We start from the raw sequence: 18,457 nt of genomic DNA, 5'->3' as shown, positions 1-18,457 counted from the left end.
GGCTGGATGAGAACCTGACCTCCCCACTCAGCAGTGCTGAGTCAGGCTATTGTCAGGGAGGGTCAAGTACAACTGCTGTTTTTGTTTTCCAAAAGAGCCCATGCTGTTTTGTACCTGGAGGATGCATATACTTCTATTGACCTTTCACTATAACCCCTTCCTCCCCACAGGTGCAGAAGTGCCTCAGACCAGAGTCATTTCTCAAACTACCAGGTTCATATATTTTTCTCCAGTTACAGTCCCCATAATTCTGTCCATTTTTTCCTATGGACTGGACACACTGCCTCAGACCTGGTCAGGAGCACAATCTGCAGCCACATTCACACCCAAAGGCCCCAATGTCCTCCAAAGTCTCAAGAGATCCATATCCTGCCAGAAGGTCACTACAAAGGAGACCTGAGACCTCACCCCACAGTCTTCCTTTGGGTGTGATCATGGGTTACAAAATTCACAGAGTCTGGTGGAGTGGCTAATCCTGGAATGCCAGCTCCTAGGAGACTGAGACACCAGGATCCCACATTTGATACCTGCCTCAATCTTTTAGTGAGATCCTGTGTTTAAATTTTTTAAAAAAGCCTGGGAAAGAGCCCCTGGTTTCCACAGGCAAATCAACAAATGCATGTATGTTTTTAATCATCCATAGACAGATGTGCCAAGAGCCAGTCTCAAGGTCCAGGATGATCCCAGATCTGTGAGCAACATGAGCACCCAGCAGCACCAGCCTTGCCCTGCCTCACATGTCTAGCCCTGTACCTGACAAAGCTGTTACCTGAGCTTCACTGGGTGTAACTTGATGGGGTTTCCCTGGACCTTATCTTGGCCTTCAACTCATCTTGTCATAACTGGGCTAAGCCCTGGATGAGGTCTGGAACTAACTCCTGGCCTTATGTCTCATCTCCTCTGTACACAAAGACTTATTTCTGCTCTTGGAATTAAAACTAGGAACTTCCAAGTCTCTGAATGGGTTCACCACACTGTGGGGCTCTCCTGGGGACAACTGCTTGGCAGACAGTGACTGTCATATCCCTGGAAAACCCAGGTATAACAGCATCACAGGCCACAGAAGAGGATATGTCCTCTAATTGATCTACTCCTGTCTGCATCTTCTCCTGGAAGGTGTTTGCTGTACCAGGCAGATTTGGGCCCCGGGCAGATGTGCCAGGATTCTGGTACCTGTTCTGATCCTCTTTGCCTCAGTACCACTGGCCAAGGGACATCAACCCCCTTCTCTGTCATTTAGAAGCTGAGGTGATCACTACTCCCTTACAGATTTTGGACAGAGGGCCCATAATTCCAAGTTTGTGGAGTATACTACAGGTCTCAGGGTAGAACAGATGCTCTCAGCAATGTAAACTCTACCCTCCAGGCTCCCCAGCAGGATGGAGCCAGGGGTCCCTCCTGCCCTCATGCCTTCAGGTGGAAGCCCACATGGAATCCCCCCTCCCAGAACTCTTTGCTTCTGGCCCCACACCCCCATGTTCTGTTTGCTTACTTTCTCTGGCTCTCTACACAACTTCCATAGCTTGTTTTCTCCTGGAGCCTCCAGAAGGAAGCAAAAGGTGACTCAGTACACTGTTTGGACAGGTCCTGTGGAGGGATCTAGTCCTGCAGCTCCGAGAGGGCCTAGTCTGGCCTGGAGAATGATGATGCTACCTTTGTGCAGCAGCCCTCTTGGGGTTGGCATTTAGTTCTGGTCTGGGCAGGACTGAGAAATGGGGCCTGCAGAGGAAGCTGCAGGGCTGCTGCAAGAGTGCTATAGGTACTGGCAAGCAGCAGTGCAGTACTCTGCAGGAAGAGGGACGCAGTCAGAACAGAGTCCCATGTGGGAAGGGTACTGTCTATCATGCAGCACACAGACGTTCCCTGGAGACACACTCTAAGGATACCACAGTCTTCCATGACCACTTACCTGTGCACAAATGCACACAACCCCATTGTCAAACTGTGAAGAGCCAGGGTGCCTCTTCTGAGTTTATCCCACAGTACCTGTTCCCGCTCTTGTGGAGTTCTCTACAGCTGCACTGTGGCCCTGCACTGTGTTCAACACCTCTGCTGCTTCACTTTTATTCTTCACCACTGGAGCACTTTCTCCCTGGCCTGAAAAACAATTTCAACATGACATTGTCCTGCATGGTTCATTTGTCACTCCTGCTTTACTGCATGAACAACTCTTCCTTCCCTTTCAAGTGTTTCACAATTTCTAGATGTGTTCCATTAGCAGAGCTTCCTCTGATTTTTCCCTCTGCATTAGTGACCACAGGAAGGAAAGCTTGGGTCTGGTGCTTGTGCTTGTCCCATTTCCAGTGAGCTTTTGAGTTCTTCCCACTGGCTCCATAGGACTTGTGGTATGTTTGGAAACATTCATTTTATCTCCTATTCACTGGTACTTGGTATTTTCATTTTAAGAAATGTCTTCTACTACCATGAGGGTGCCATTAGATATTCTGCTCTTGCTTTCATTTATATTGTAGAGGGCCATGTCCTTAGCCCTCACAAGAAAGCATGACTCTGACCTCCCTCTCAACATTCAATGGATTCTCTTTCTTCTAAAAGTTCCTGTGAATCAAGTGTAATATCTTAAAGCTGTGATTTCAGTTACAGAGGAGGCAAGCAGAGCCTAAACCCACCTCTACCCAGGGGTATGGGTTCCTCAACAGAGATGCACCAGGGAGGGCACAGAGGAAGAGAAATGGGTGGGGACAGAATAGGAAGAACATGGGGATAACATCAGCCCTGGACCCTGGAGGGGAGCAGGAAATGTAATGACTTGAGGCACTTCCACATTTGGGATGTGGACAGAGCCAGCCTTGACCCAAACCCTCCCATTTCTGCTGTACTTCCCTTGGCACCATGTGTGCCTGGGAACCTATGTGCAGAAGCCAGGACTGACCATGAGCAGGGCTGGGCTTTTGACTGGTCAGTCGACCCTGAGTTCCATAGTGTGGAACTGAGTGTGGCACCCCTGGGCTTCTGTTCTCCCACCTGCAACCTGAGGATCTCTGCACCCGTCTTGCTATCAAATCTGTTCATGACTCACCTGAGTCATGTTCACAGGCACTCTTACTATGACTCCTTATCAGGACTTACCTGGCTCACATTCACAGGCACCAAATCTTGCTATGAAATCTGCCCAGGATTCACCTAAGTTACATTTGAAAACACCCAGTCTTGCTATCATCACAGTTCTGGACCCTCCTGAATCACATTCACAGGTATCTAGTCTTGCTATCACCCATGATCATATGAGTGACTCATCTGAGTCACATTCACAGGCATCCAATATTTCTATCGTCCCTAATCAGGACTCACCTGAATCATGTTCATGAGCAAACATGGCACTGCTCTCTTTCATGTCCCTTTTCTGGCTATGCACAGCCCAGGTCTCATGAAGCATCTACAACACAGAAATCAGCAGCAGTTCCTGCGTGTTCTGGGCTGGTGTGAAGTTCAGTGCATTGTCTAAATTTAATACAGTGACTGAGCAAAGGCTAATAATGCAGGAATGATAATCTATGTAGCCATTCCATCATTAAGAGCTACAGAAATGTATGGGATGTGTTTCCTGCATTCAAATTCAGCATTAATTCCACCAGGAACATCCACTTTTCATGCAAAAAGGAGCCAAGGGTAATAAATGTTTCTTGGATTTGGTTTGTGTTATTTATAAATGACATTATCCACCCACATTCTTGGCAGAACTGTACTCACCTGTCAGCGAGCGCCTGTGGATAGTCCCTGTGAATACAGAACAGTGAACACTTCCTAGGAAACTGACCTTGTCCCTGGTGTGTTCATGGTCACCTTCAGCTGACTACAGACTCAGAAGTCCAGGCAAAAGGGAAGCATAATTGTGAGAACCACATGATCTGTTGTATTCACCATCAAGAGATGGTGTCTTAAGATTAATAGTGAACCACAGATCATACATCCTCTGCACCAGAGAAGTTAATAAAGAACTCACAACTGCTCTCAGAGAACCTAGTGATTGACATCCACTGGTAACCCAGGTAGGTGCAGGTGAGGACCCCTGGGGGCATCTAAAATACCATGATGGTGATGGGGCATGAGTATCACAGGGAGAGGCCCAGGACCTAAAGAGGGCCTCCACCCAGCCAACTCATAATTATTCCCCATATATATGCTCAGCCTGTTCTTCTGTAGCTTTCCTCAGTTCTGCAACTGGGTACAGAGCAGAATAAGATGGGTATAACCCAAAAACTCTGGATCTAACTATGGAAAAGAATTCACACTCATTTTGCAGAGAGCAGCTGACCAATCTGGGAAAGAATCCGGTGAATGAGGAGGCAGTCCATGAGTAGGACAGTGGCTTTCATCAGCACAGATCAGAGAACTGAAAGGACCACAAGGGGTTCTGGGAAGAGGACCAACCCCTGCTTCCTGCCTTTTTCAGGGAGGACTCTGGGAAGGAGGCAACCTGTGTTGAGGAAGGCTCAGGAGTGGGTCCAGGAAATCTCTGCCTCAGAGCTTCTGAAACTCAGCACAGACAGCTCTGGATAGTAAATATGCCCTTCAGAAAGCCTGTCTGCAGACTCAGGTTTATCCACTAAGTGAGAGGACACAACAGTTCATTCACAGCAGTCAATATCCACATGAAGTACTACAAGCTGGGTCGTGAAGGCCAGCATGAGTTCAGAAGCACTTCTGCACCACCTGTGGAGGATGCAGCACTGAACTTCAACAGGAGTCCAGAACAACCCTCCCAACAAACTGAACCAGGGAAAGGCAAGACAGGAAAGACTCAGTCAACCACAAAGACAAATGGTTTCTAGGGAACTGGAGGAAGACACCATATTTCCTTAAAGAAGTAACACTGAGAGATGGTGGTATTCATGAGTGGTGATATTCATGGACCATCTGCAATAAAGAAAAATTATGACTGTACACATGACAGGGAGAAGACTGAACTGTAAGGGAGAGTGCCCTCACCCACAGACACAGAAGAGACTGAGCAATGGTGGGTGAAGTGTACAAATGCAGAGGATCCAGAGGAGTTTAAGTAATGGTGGACAATAGAATGAAGATAAGACTGAGAACAGAAGTGTAGGGGGTGCATGGTAATAGTATTCAGAAAAAATTAGCAACTGTGCATGACAGTCACTCATCACAGGACTCAGAAAACCCTGAGCAATAGTAGAGTAGGTGAGGTTAAGACAGAACACAAAGAAGGCTGAGCACTGTTAGACTATATATGCTCACACACAGGACCCAAATGAGGGTCCTGAGAAATGACCCTCATTTGCAGGTGCAGGTGAGAAAATGAGGCTGAGAAAAGATTGGCTAGGGTAACATAGAACATGGTTCAGAGGAGACTGACCACTGCTTTGTGAGGGTGCTCATCTAGAGGTCCAAGAGTATATTGAGTGCTCCTGGATGATGCTCAATTCCAGAGGACACATAGTGGACAGGGTCTTAGAGGATAAGGGGCACTCTAAATCAATATTCATGGAAAACTGAGCACCTGTGTGTGATGGGCACTAACCACAGGACTGAGATGACTATGAGCAATAGCATATGATGGGAGATTAAGGACAGTACACAGAGAAGACTGAGCACGGTATGGTGAGGGGCACTCACCCACAGGACCAGTTCAGTCTGAGCAAGTATTGCGGTGGGGAACCTGGAAGAGGACAGAGAGACTATTGAGGAATGTAAGCTGAGGGGAACTCACCAAAAGGACCCAGAAAGAAATGAGCATGGAATGGTTAGTGAACTAAGACTAAAACAAAGTAACCTGAGCACTTTAGCTGAAGGACACTCACCCACAGGACCTAAAGGAGAATGAGTATAATCAGGTCAGAGAAATGTACCAGCTGAAACAGAGAAGGCTGTGCCATGTTAGGAGAGGATCTATCACCAAGAGGTTCCAGTGGAATTAGAGCACTAGTGGATGAGGGAGCTCACACACAGGACTCAGAGTATCCTGAGCAATGTAGATGTGGAGGGATTTAGTGCAGGACTCAGAGAACACTGAGCACTGGTGGGAGAGGGGTGCTGAACCAGAGGACTCAAAAAACCTTGAGCAATGATGATTAAGAGGAGATTTAGGACAGAACACAGAGAAGACAGAGCAAAGATAGATGAGAGGTCCTTGACTTTAGGATGCATAGGAGATATAGATCATTTGGGAGACAACTTCTTACCTATAGGTGTCAGGATTTTTGGAACCTTTCCAAGAGTATCCATTGGACTAAAGTAACAGTGACCTCAGGTATGGTGTAAATAACCCTATTTCATGAAGAAGTCCCCCATATAATGGACAGTTGTCCATGGCTACATTTCACACTGCCATTTGAATGTGTGCATTGTGCCTGATTCTGCACTCCTAGAAGTTTTATGACTTGTTAAAAGACAGCAGCCAGGGAGCAATCTGAGAAGATACTGAAAATACTGAAATTTATTCTTTCCATACACTGCTCAGAGGAATTTTAGAAATACCAGACATGTTACATCACTCATCAAAGTTCAGCCCCTTGAGCAAAGGTGCAGAGTTTGTGGAATGAGGTCCTCATTGCTATTGGAATTAACAGGCATAAAATTTATCTTGTGTTTTCAAGGTTTACCAAGAATCCTGTCTGCATGGAGGCACTAAAATCCTAGAGCTTATTGGAAGGAGGAAGTATCCACATCTCTCCAAGTTTCCACAGATACTATAGCCTGGATATGTAGGTAAGGCCAGAGATGGCATACAGACATTAGAAGGAAGGGAGCTCACCCAAAGATTTTACTAAGTAGCTTAGGTCTCACTGAAACTGAGCACTTGCAGTTGAAGTGTGTCCACCCACAATACCCAGAGGGGAATGAGCACTTGTGGTAATTAGGTAATCACCCACAGGACACAGAATACACTCAGCATTGGTGTGAGAAGGAAGATTAAGGACAAGACCCAGCAAGACTGAGCACTGTCAGAGAGGAGAGCTTACCCACAGGACTCAGAGGTGTCTGAGTAAGGATTTCCTTGGGGAACCTGGAAAAGGACAGAGAGAAGACTGAGAACTCTCAGGTTAGGGAACCACACTGAAAGAACCCAGAGGAGAATGAATAAGGACAAGTTAGAAGAACTTGGTGTCTAAAATGAAGAAGTATGTGCAAAGTTAGGAGAGGGGTTATCACCAAGGGGAGCCAGTGGAGTCTGAGCACTAGTGGGTGAGGGACACTCATCCTCAGTATTCAGAGAACCCTGAGTCATGATAGGTGAGGGGAGATGTAGGGAAGGAGCCAGAGAAGACAGAACACTGTTGGGAGAGGTGTGATCACCTAGAAGACACAGATGACACTGAGCAATGGTTTGGGAGGGGAGATTTAGTGCAGAACACAGAGAAGCCTAAGAAAAGTTAGATGAGGTAGGAGCCAGAGGAGACTAACTGTGTTGGATGAGGATTTCTCATCAAGATGAATCACAACCCTTGTACCCTTTTGGGAGAAAAGTTCTGTTACTTCAGGCATGGTGGGACAGTGGTGATGTTTCAAAAGCCAGAAGAACTCCTGCAGCATGATGGAAAATTGTCTATGGCCATAAATCACACTGTCCTTTGAAGTAATACATTGAGCCTAATCCAGAGGTCCTATGAGCTTTCCTCTCTTCTCGAGAGAAGCCAGTAATATATCAGAGATGACCTTAAATACACTTAATTATATGGTTTACATCCACTGTTCTGAAAGATGTCAAATATCGTGGGCATGCTACATGACCCATAAAAACTCAGTCAATGGAGAAATTGTGAGGAAATGGTAGAGGATTCATGGTGGAATGAGGTCCTCAGTACTGTGTGAATTGACATTCTTTGAAATTGTCCTTTATTTTTCAGGCATTGTTGAGGAGTCTCTCTGCATGGAAGTTCCAAAGTCATATTGAGGTTGTTGGAAAAAGCAAGTATCCACATCTTTGCAATTTTTCATAGTGATATTGGGCTGGACACACAGATAAGACTGGAGATGCTGTACTGACATTACCAGGAAAGGTACTCACCCATATTTTCAATAAGAAAACAGGTTGCCTAAGGCTCATTGGGGAGGGAGCACAGGTATTGAAGATAGTGCACTCAAAAACCCAGAGGGGACTGAGCACTGGTGGGAGAGGGGTGCTCACACGCAAGGCTCAGGACCCTGTGCAATGGTAGGGGATGTGAGATTTAGGGTAGGACGTAGAGAAGATGGAGCACTGGTGGGAGAGGGGCACAGAAAAATGGTGGTTGTGAAGAGTTTTAGTGCAGAATCTAGAGAAGACTGAAGCAAGTTAGATGAGGTGTCCTAGGCCACAGGATCCATAAGAGACAGAAATCATTTGTGAGAAGGTTTCTCTCCTACAGGTGTCAGAGTATTGAAAGCCTTTTCAAAAGTGTCCCTCAGGCCAATGTCTCAGTATTTTGAGGGAAGGTAGGAATGGTGCAATGTAAAAGGTCTGAAGAAGTCATCTGTGATGATGAGAAATTATCCTTGGTCGCACTTCACATTGTCCCTTGAAGGTGTGCATTTTGCCTGACCCAGATGTCCTAGGAAGGTTTTTCTTGTGTCAAAAGAGAGCAGCCAGTATCATATCAGAGAAGATCCTGAATGACTAACATATCAGAGAAGATCCTGAAAATACTTCAATATATGCTTTCCATCCACTTCTCAGATAGATGGCAGAAATAATGGCGATGCTGCATCACTCATAAGCACTCAGTCACTTGAACAACGGTGTGAGAATTGTGGATTATGAGTGGTGGAAAGAGGTCCTCAGTGCTGTGGGAATTGTCATTCATTAAAATTGCCTAGAATTTTCAGGCATTAGTGAAGATTGATGAGGAGCCTGTCTGCATGGCAGCACCAAAGGGCTATTGAGTTCTCAGAAAAAGGAAGTATCTGTATCTCTCCACATTTCCACACTCCTGTTGTCCTGGACATGCAGATAAGGCCCGAGATGGTGTACTAACATTAGGAGAGAAGGGGTTCATCCAGAGAGCTCACTAAGGGAATTATTTGCCTGGGGCTCATTGGAGACTGAGCACTGGGAGTTGAAGGGTATGAACCCACAAAACCAGAGGGGACTGAGCATCAGTAGGAGAGGTTGTGCTCAACCACATGACTCAGAAAGCCATGAGCAATGGTTAGGAAGGGAGATTAAGGAAAGAAAACTGAAATGCCTGAACACTGGTGAAACAGGTTTCCTGTCCCAGAGGACACAGGAGATCCTGAGCAATGGTGTGTGAGAGGAGTTTAAACACAGTACCAAGAGAAGACTAAGAACCCCTAGGTTAGGAGTGCTCAAAGACAGGGCACAGGAGAAAGAACTGCTGGTCTGGAAACCTGACTAACAAAAGATTTTATATCCCTAGTACTCACATAAATGTAGCACTCAGTCTTCTCCAGTTGTCTTCTCATCTGATGTGACCTTGGTGCTGATTTGTGACCTCATGGGATCTTCCCTGTCTCCTCTGCTCCCTAGTGTCCTCTCCATATGATAGTCTGGGAACAGGGTCCAGCAGAGTGTGGGGCCCTTCCCATCCTCTCTCCTTAACTCCCATAAAGTTTGTGATGTCATAATGGCCTGGGGTAGGAGCAGGCCCAGCTGTTTTTCCTACTAAGGACTTAGAGAGGGTGTGAAGTCTTCAGGACTGTGTCTCCCAGTGTAAACTTCCTTGGGCCTAATGACCTCTGCCTCCACTGTCTGCAGCCAGAGGTCTGAAAAGCCTGGCTCCAGTTCTGTTTCTGACCATGTTTTCCCTGGGTTTAGAAATGTCTGATTTGGGGTTGCTATGAGAAACCCAGGGTCACACTCTGTCCTGGGCCAAGGACAGAATTTGTCCAGGTGGTGGAACTAGAGTTATCTCCTGCAGTCACTGGATACAGTTCCAAGAGCCTAGCCCAGAGCTTCTGGCCCAGGATGAGGGACAGTTAAAGATGATCAATGTAGCTACAAGTTTCAGTTTTGTCTCTGGACTTTCTGACCCTCATAGATAGTGATGATCACATTACCTTCTGATAAGATGAATTTTGTGACTCTGATCCCAAAGTCTGACCCTAGAAAATCCTTCCCAATGGTCACACAGCCCTCCCTCCTCCATGTTAATTTCCCTTGGGTCTCTCCTTGTGCCCATTTGGGGCCTCTCTTTCTAGTCTATATAGAATCATTTGAATGGATTTTGTGAAAGCTCCATTTGGGTGCTTTTTTGTGACTGTGGCACTGTTGGCAGGAAGAGAGGAGAGAGGCATAGAAACTCATTTCATTTAGAGAAAATGTTTGCAGAGTGAGTACAAGAAACCTAAAGAGAAACTTTCCAAGGCCACAGATGTTGGTACAGACCAGGAGCTGCTAATCCAATAGAGAGCATCAAGCACTGGCCCTGGAGGGAAAACAGATGCCACCCCAAACTGTACCCCACAACCCCTGTAATGGAGAAACCAGTCTGACCCACCAAGTCTGCTCCTCATCTTCATCATCTACAGGTTTCCTTTCATAGAGAGTTCACAGTCCCAAAGGGCACCTCATGCCAGGCACTTGTCCCCCTCTGTGCTTTTCCTTTCCTAATAAATCTCTGCCTGTGTCTCTGCTAAGAAATACAGAAATCCCTCTCAACAGCATGTCAAGAACTTTCAGGACTGGGCTGAAGTCTTTTCTTTCTCCTGCAGACCTGCAGGATCCCATCTGGTGGTGACAGGATTCCTTTTCAGAAGAACATAGCCTGCTCCTGTGGGTGCCTATGATGTAGTGGCCATGATAGGGAAGTCACATACACCCCTAGTTTTCTGGTTTCCTGAAACACCTGTCAGGCAATGAATGAACCACTCACTGCCCCAAACTCTACAATAGCTGGGACCTCGGCTCCCTCACCAGACCAGCCCCTATAAGCAAACCCTGCTGCCCAGACCATCCATAAGCAGGAAAGGGTGACCATACATCACCTGGGACTCCTGGGGGAGAAGAGACTCCATCAAATCACTATGCCCATCTGGTTTTGCGGGTGGACTTCTCCCAAATGGACTTAGTAGAGCCTGTGCTGAAAAAAGACACTACAGGAGGACCACAACTGGGCACAGAAGGAGGTTTGCAGCCTGACCCCAGTGCATTCTGGTCACCCTCAGGTTTACTCTGTCCACACACAGGAAGGAAATACTTGCATAAAGCCTCAGCCTGCTGCAGGCCACCTCTGTCATCAGGATAGGTGGTGAGGGAGGCAGTTTGGCAGGCATGATACTGGAGTAAGGAAAGGGAATGAACACAGGAAAACTGGGCAGTATTGCTATAGGACAACCAGGAACTGACCTAACTGCTCTGACCCATGGTTTCATGGCAGACAGGACCTTGAAACAAAGAGAGACTTGTTGACTGAAGACATGTCTAAGCAGGGAGCTAAGGGGGGGGGGAGTTGGCACTGCTGAGTGCTTCTCATAAACCACTAGAGAACAGTTACAGAAAATAGAATTTTACCCACGAGCAAGCATACCCCTGGAAAATTCTGTCTACTCATCAGAGGGGTGAGAGCAAGATGGGGAGAGAAGGGTGTGGTTGACAGTTCCTTAAGGACATGAGGACAGATGCACCCTGGGATGACACAAGAGTAGCCTCAAGGTCCTGGAGAGATGTAGGCTGCCCCTCCCACCATGGTCCTGGAGGACAGTGAACCCAGGAAGTGGCTGCTGCCAACTCCCCTCACAAGGCAGCTTCACCTACCCTCTTGCTCACCTCCACGAACACATGGTTACTCCTTCTGGACTATCATCTGTGAGACTCAGGCAGAGAACCACCATGGTTAAGACAACCACAGAGTCCCACAAATCGAACCACAGGGACAGAGCTCTCCCTCAATCCCCAAACCTGTACTGACACTGGGGTCCAATACCAGCCTGGGGTGGTAGTGCTCATGACTCAGGCACAGAGTCACTGCAGAACACACACACTGTGTGACCCAGGCACAGAGCAACAGGGTCAGGGCTACCACATCTTCCATTATTGAACAGGACACTGACATCCACTCATTCTGGAAGGGGTATACATCCCTGAAACTTTTGGACGGAGCATAAAGTCAAAACATTGGTTGTTGTTGTTGTTGTTTTGTTGTTACTAGGGATAATACCCAAAGGTACTTTACCACTGAGCTGCATCCACAGCCCTTTGTGTACTTTGATTTTGAGACAGGATCTCACCAGCTTGCCAGGACTGATCTCACGCTTGCAATCTTCCTGCCTCAATCTCCCAACTCACTGGAATTGCAGAAGTGTGCCACCCTGACCAGCAGAAATGATAATTCCTGACCTCAGCTCCAGTGCCCTTGTGGGTTGTGAGCTTGCACCAAACATTTTCTTGTTTCCCCACTTCTCCCTCTGAATAGGAATGGGTACCAGGGCCTGTTCACATTGGCTTTGGAAACACAGACTTGGTGGGATGCTGCACCTACACAGCGAGATCAGGTAGACTCAGCATGAATGTTGCCTTACCTCACCCTGCTGTGATGAACATGTTCACCTGAGACTCATAACTTAATTGCCAAGGTGGACTTTGGGGGCTCATAAGAGGGAATAAAAGCATTCAACATGTTCTAGAAGGATGTGTCTTTTGGGAAGAACTGGGTGGCCTTAATGCCTGGTGACCCCTCTTCCATGTTTAATGTTAAACTCCTAGGATCACTGAGGAGGAATAGGTGAAGGGACACAGACCATCTGCATGGCATGGGTACACTCATGAGAGAGACCCAAGGAGCAAGGCTCTGATTGTGAAACACAGCAATAATGGATCTCCAGTATCCAGAAAAGGATCCTGTATAGACAAAACTCTGCCAGTGACATGATGTGACGCACTGTGAAAACAGAAGTACATGCAAAAATGTGTTCTAACCTAGCGTACCACTGCATATGGTATATTACATGCATCAACACAGAATGTATCATGACATGACAAAATGGGATGTATCTTGATATTCCAAACATGGCATCGCACACCCCGACATAAGATGAAATGTCATACATGTGCTAGCACTCAACAACATGACATAATATATGGTTGGCATGCCATGACTTCTGATAGTGTGTCAACACATAGTGAAACAGGTGCAGATGCAGATTGGGCCACAGGTGTTAGGAGGGCATTTCATGGAAAGTGGTGGCACCCAAAGCGTGCCAACACAGTGACAGGTCTCCCCTGAGGGGATGAGGAGCAAATGGCCTCTCAAAGGTTTGGGTCAGTGATTTGACTTGGTCTCAGAAGCCCCAAAGTCATGCTTCTCAAACTCCTCAGCTCAGCCACAGAGCCAGGGGGCCCAACCCAGAGGAGCCCAAGAAAGGGCAGTGGCCTGGTGCAGAGTGAGACTCAAGGATATACTGAAGTTCCTTTGACTGGAGTCTCCAGTGCTGAGATGAGACCCTGAAAGTTCCACTTCTCATTTAATGGACTGACCAGAAGTTGACACAACCCCTGATGCCCCCCACATCACAGCTCAAGGACTAAGCAGATCCATGTCTAGCACTGCATGCTTGCACATGAGTGGCATCCAGGGGAACTTGGGAAAGTGCCTGTTGCCCTCCAGCCTCATTCCTACTCAGCCATGTGCTGAGATGAACCACCCTGCACTGTGTCCTGCAAGTCCCAGACAGAGACTAGGGAGGGGCCAGATGGAGGGCACTGGGCACCAGGGAGGACAGCCGCACACAAGGCTGCTCTCCCTCCACTCCTCAGGATGTGGACAGGCCTACCCCAGATGGGGTTCCACAGGTCCCCTTGACCACTGCCTTAATACCACCCACATCAGTGTTAACTTCAAAAACAGCTGCACAGCCTCTTTGGAGAGTTTGCTCAGGGTAAGAGTTTCACCTCAGCTTCCTTCCCCAGTGCCATCTGTATTTTCCATTACTTGTCACTCAGGGGGAAGTGCTCAGGGGACATGGTTAGACACTCCAGCACCTCTGATCATCCCACAGCATGGCACAGAGGCAGGACGGTGTGACAGTCAAAGGAGAATGGTGCCCTTCTCCCAGGGTTGCAGACAATTCTCCTCCTTGTCCCTCCACATCTGCAGTTAACAGGGTTGCCAATTGTCAGAAAACAGGCAGCCTCTCTGTGACAAGTGTGGGGCCCATTCCTGAGCTTGGCTCTATTGACCCCTCTGAGTTTTGTCTAGGGTGGGGGCAGATATATCTTCCAAGTTGGCCTCTTGGCATGCTGCTTCTTCAATCTTCCCTCAGAAACAAATTTTCTCAAATGGACTCTGCAGAATTCAATTCTAGAACTTGCCATCATTTTTGATGGATACAAATTTTCTAAAGAAAATTTTGAATCATCTGTCAGCATTAGGGGTTCCCAGTGTCCACATTATAAATTACATGGGTTTACAAAGCAGCATATGTTGTAACTAAAAAGACCTGAGCTCAAAAGCAGAAGAACTCAATCATCACCCTCACTGATCCTTTCACAAGCATATAATCCAGGTAGACAATGTACAGTAATGCAAACACATTTACAATCACTTTATCACATTCATTTGTAATAATACTCAATAGAAAACTGGTTCTTGATCAAACATTGGACAGTTAAATCACCTACTCTTGGAGACGCCCCTCTCCCCACTGGAGCGGTGAGCATGGACAACTGGGATCATCGTAGAGGAGGCAGCGCAGCACAGCACTTGGACTCGGAGCAACCACTGGGGCTCCGGGCGGCTGCCTGAGGAGGAGCTGCGTGGCGAGCTGTTTGGACCCAGGGCGGCTGCTTCTAAGCACTGGGGGGTTGCCCGGAGGAAGAGGAAAGGTGCCGCAGGTCGCTTGGTCTAGGAGTGACTGCATCAGAGCCACAGGCGGTTGCCAGAGGAGGAGCTGCGTGGCAAGCTGTTTGGACTCAGAGCGAGTGCTCCTGAGCACCGGGAGGTTGCCTGGAGGAAGAGGAGGAGCACGGCGGGTCGCTTGACCTGGGAGTGACTGCATCAGAGCCATGGGCGGTTGCCTGAGGAGGAGCTACGTGGCGAGCTGTTTGGACTCGGAACGACCGATCCAGAACACCGGTGGCCTGCCTGGAGGAAGAGCGTGGTGGGTCACTTGGTCTCAGAGCCACCGCTCCTGAACACCTGGGGGGCTACCCCAAGGAGGAGAAGGAGGAACAGGGCGGGTCACTTGGATGCGGAGTGACTGCCTAGGGCTACGGGCGGTTGGCGGGAAGAGGAGACGTGAAGTGAATTGCTTGGGCTCCTAGTGACTGTGTCGGAAACCCGGCTGCTGTCCGGAGGAGGAGGTGTGTGGCGGGTCTCTGGGTATCGGAGCTATTGTACGGGACTCCAGGTGGTGGCTCAGAGGAGGGGCCACATAGCCAGGCGATTAGGTGCAGAGCAGGGTCCCAGGAGCTAGGTGGCTTCTTGCTGGAAGAGCTGCACAGAGACATGCCTAGGGGTGGAGTGAAGTTTCCAGGACTGCGGGCAGAGTCTCTGGGAGAGGCAGCCTAAGGAGACTCGCCTGCCAAAGGTGAGGCTCCCAGGCCCAGGAGGTAGGTCCGGGCCCCTGGGAACGTTGCAGAGGAAGACAGCCCAGCCCAGGCGGTAGTTGTAGATTGAGGGGAACCTCTAGGAGGGGAACTGATCAGCAAGACGTCCACACCAAGTGAGTCTTCCCTGCCGGGTGAGGTTTTCCCACAGGGACGGTTAAACCAGAGACACAGGCACAAACAGGACTTGCCTCAGACCGCAGCCTAGTTCTCTGTTGGATGACCATTGGTCAACAAGTGGAGGCACCTCTGCCAACTACCAGGGAATATACGCCACCTGAGGGTCACCACCCCTAGAGAGGCAGCTTCTTCATGGAGCTCCGCATTATCAACTTCCTCGAAGATTTCAGGCTACTGAAGGATAAGAGGGGATATACTAGCAATCTTCAGGGACATTATAAGTCGATAGAGGAAATTTGCAATATCTTAATGACCCACTGATTCCTGAACAATATGAGAAAACAAGGGAAGAAAATGCCCCAAACAAATCTAGATGTTACATCAATAAAATCCAACAACAGCATGGCAGAAGAAATGACAGAAAGGGAATTCAGAATATACATAATTAAAATGATTAGGGAAGCAAACGATGAGATGAAAGAGCAAATGCAGGCATTGAATGATGAGATGAAAGAGCAAATGCAGGCACTGAATGATGAGATAAAAGAACAAATGCAGACATTCAATGATAGCACCAATCGACAGTTAAAAGAACAAATACAGGAAGCAGGGGATCATTTCAATAAAGAGTTAGAGATATTGAAAAAAAAAACAAACAGAAATCCTTGAAATAAAGGAAACAATAAACCAAATTAAGAACTCCATAGAAAGCATAACCAATAGGATAGAACACCTGGAAGACAGAACTTCAGATATTGAAGACAAAATTATTTAACCTCGAAAGCAATGTTGAACAAACAGAGAAGATGGTAATAAATCATGAACAGAATCTGCAAGAACTATGGGATATCATGAAAAGGCCAAATTTGAGAATTATTGGGATTGAGGAAGGCTTAGAGAAACATACCAAAGGAATGAATAATCTATTCAATGAAATAATATCAGAAAATTTCCCAAATCTGAAGAATGAAATGGAAAATCAAGTCCAAGAGGCTTATAGGACTCCAAATACACAAAATTACAACAGACCCATACCAAGGCACATTATAATGAAAATAACTAACATACAAAATAAAGACAGAATTTTAAAGGCTGTGAGAGAAAAAAAAACAAATTATATTCAGGGGGAAACCAATACGGATATCAGCAGATTTTTCAATCCAGATCCTAAAAGCTAGAAGGGCCTGGAACAACATTTTTCAAGCTCTGAAAGAAAATGGAAGCCAACCAAGAATCTTATACCCAGCAAAACTTACCTTCAAATTTGACGATGAAATAAAATCATTCCATGATAAACAAAAGCTAAAAGAATTTACAAAAAGAAAGCCAGCATTACAGAACATTCTCAGCAAAGTATTTCATGAGGAAGAAATAAAAAACAAAGAAGCCTATCAGCAAAGAGAGGAATTACCCTAAAGGAACTGTCAAATAAAGGAGGAACCAAGATGTATCAAAAAATAAATAAATAAATAAATAAAATTTTAAATATGAACCAAATGACCAGGAATACAAATCATATCTCAATAATAACCCTGAATGTTAATGGCCTGAATTCATCAATCAAAAGACATAGACTGGCAGATTGGATTAAAAAGAAAGATCCAACAATATGTTGCCTAGAAGAGACTCACCTCATAGAAAGAGATACCCATAGACTAAAGGTGAAAGGATGGGGAAAAACATACCATGCACACGGACTCAGCAAAAAAGCTGGATTATCCATCCTCATTTCAGATAATGTGGATTTCAAGCCAATGTTAGTCAGAAGGAATAAAGAACGACATTTCATACTGCTTAAGGGAAGCATAAATCAGCAAGATATAACAATCATAAACATCTATGCCCCAAACAGTGGCCCATCCATGTATGTCAAACAAATCCTTCTCAATTTTAGAAACCAAATAGACCATAACACAATAATACTAGGTGATTTTAACACGCCTTTCTCACCACTGGACAGATCTTCCAAACAAAAATTGAACAAAGAAACGATAGATCTCAATAACACAATCAATAATTTAGACTTAACAGACATTTATAGAATGTACCATCCAACCAAAAGTGAATACACTTTCTTCTCAGCAGCACATGGATTCTTCTCTAAAATATACCATATATTATGCCACAAAGCTAATGTCAGCAAATACAGGAAGATAGAGACACCACCTTGTATTCTATCAGATCATAATGGATTGAAGTTACAAATTAATGAAAGAGTAAAAAACAGAAACTACTCCAACATCTGGAGATTAAACAATATGCTACTATATGATGAATGGATAACAGAAGATATTAGGAAGGAAATTAAAAAATTCTTAGAGATAAATGAGAACAAAGAAACATCATATAAAAATCTCTGGGACACTATGAAAGCAGTACTTAGAGGAAGATTTATTTCATGGAGCGCATTTAATAAAAGAAGTAAAACTCAAAAAATAAACGACCCAGCATTACAGCTCAAAGTCCTAAAAAAAGAAGTACAGACCAACACCAAAAGTAGTAGAAGACAGGAAATAGTTAAACTCAGAGAAGAAATCAACGAAATTGAAACAAAAGAAACAATACAAAAAATTTACAAAATAAATAGTTGGTTCTTCAAAAAAATAAACAAAATTGATAAACCTTTAGCCACACTAACAAAGAGAAGATGAGAGAAAACCCAAATCACTAAAATTCGGAATGAACAAGGAAATATCACAACAGACACGACTGAAATACAAAACATAATTAGAAGCTATTTTGAAATCTATACTCCAAAAAAATAGAAAATTTTGAAGACATCAACAGGTTTCTAGAGACATATGAATTGTCTAAACTGAACGAGGAGGACTTACAAAATTTAAATAGACCAATTTCAAGTAATGAAATAGAAGAAGT

The sequence above is a fragment of the Sciurus carolinensis genome, unplaced genomic scaffold (assembly GCF_902686445.1).
Source record: "Sciurus carolinensis unplaced genomic scaffold, mSciCar1.2, whole genome shotgun sequence".
Lineage (NCBI taxonomy): Eukaryota > Metazoa > Chordata > Mammalia > Rodentia > Sciuridae > Sciurus > Sciurus carolinensis.
Note: the sequence above shows the minus strand (reverse complement) of the source record.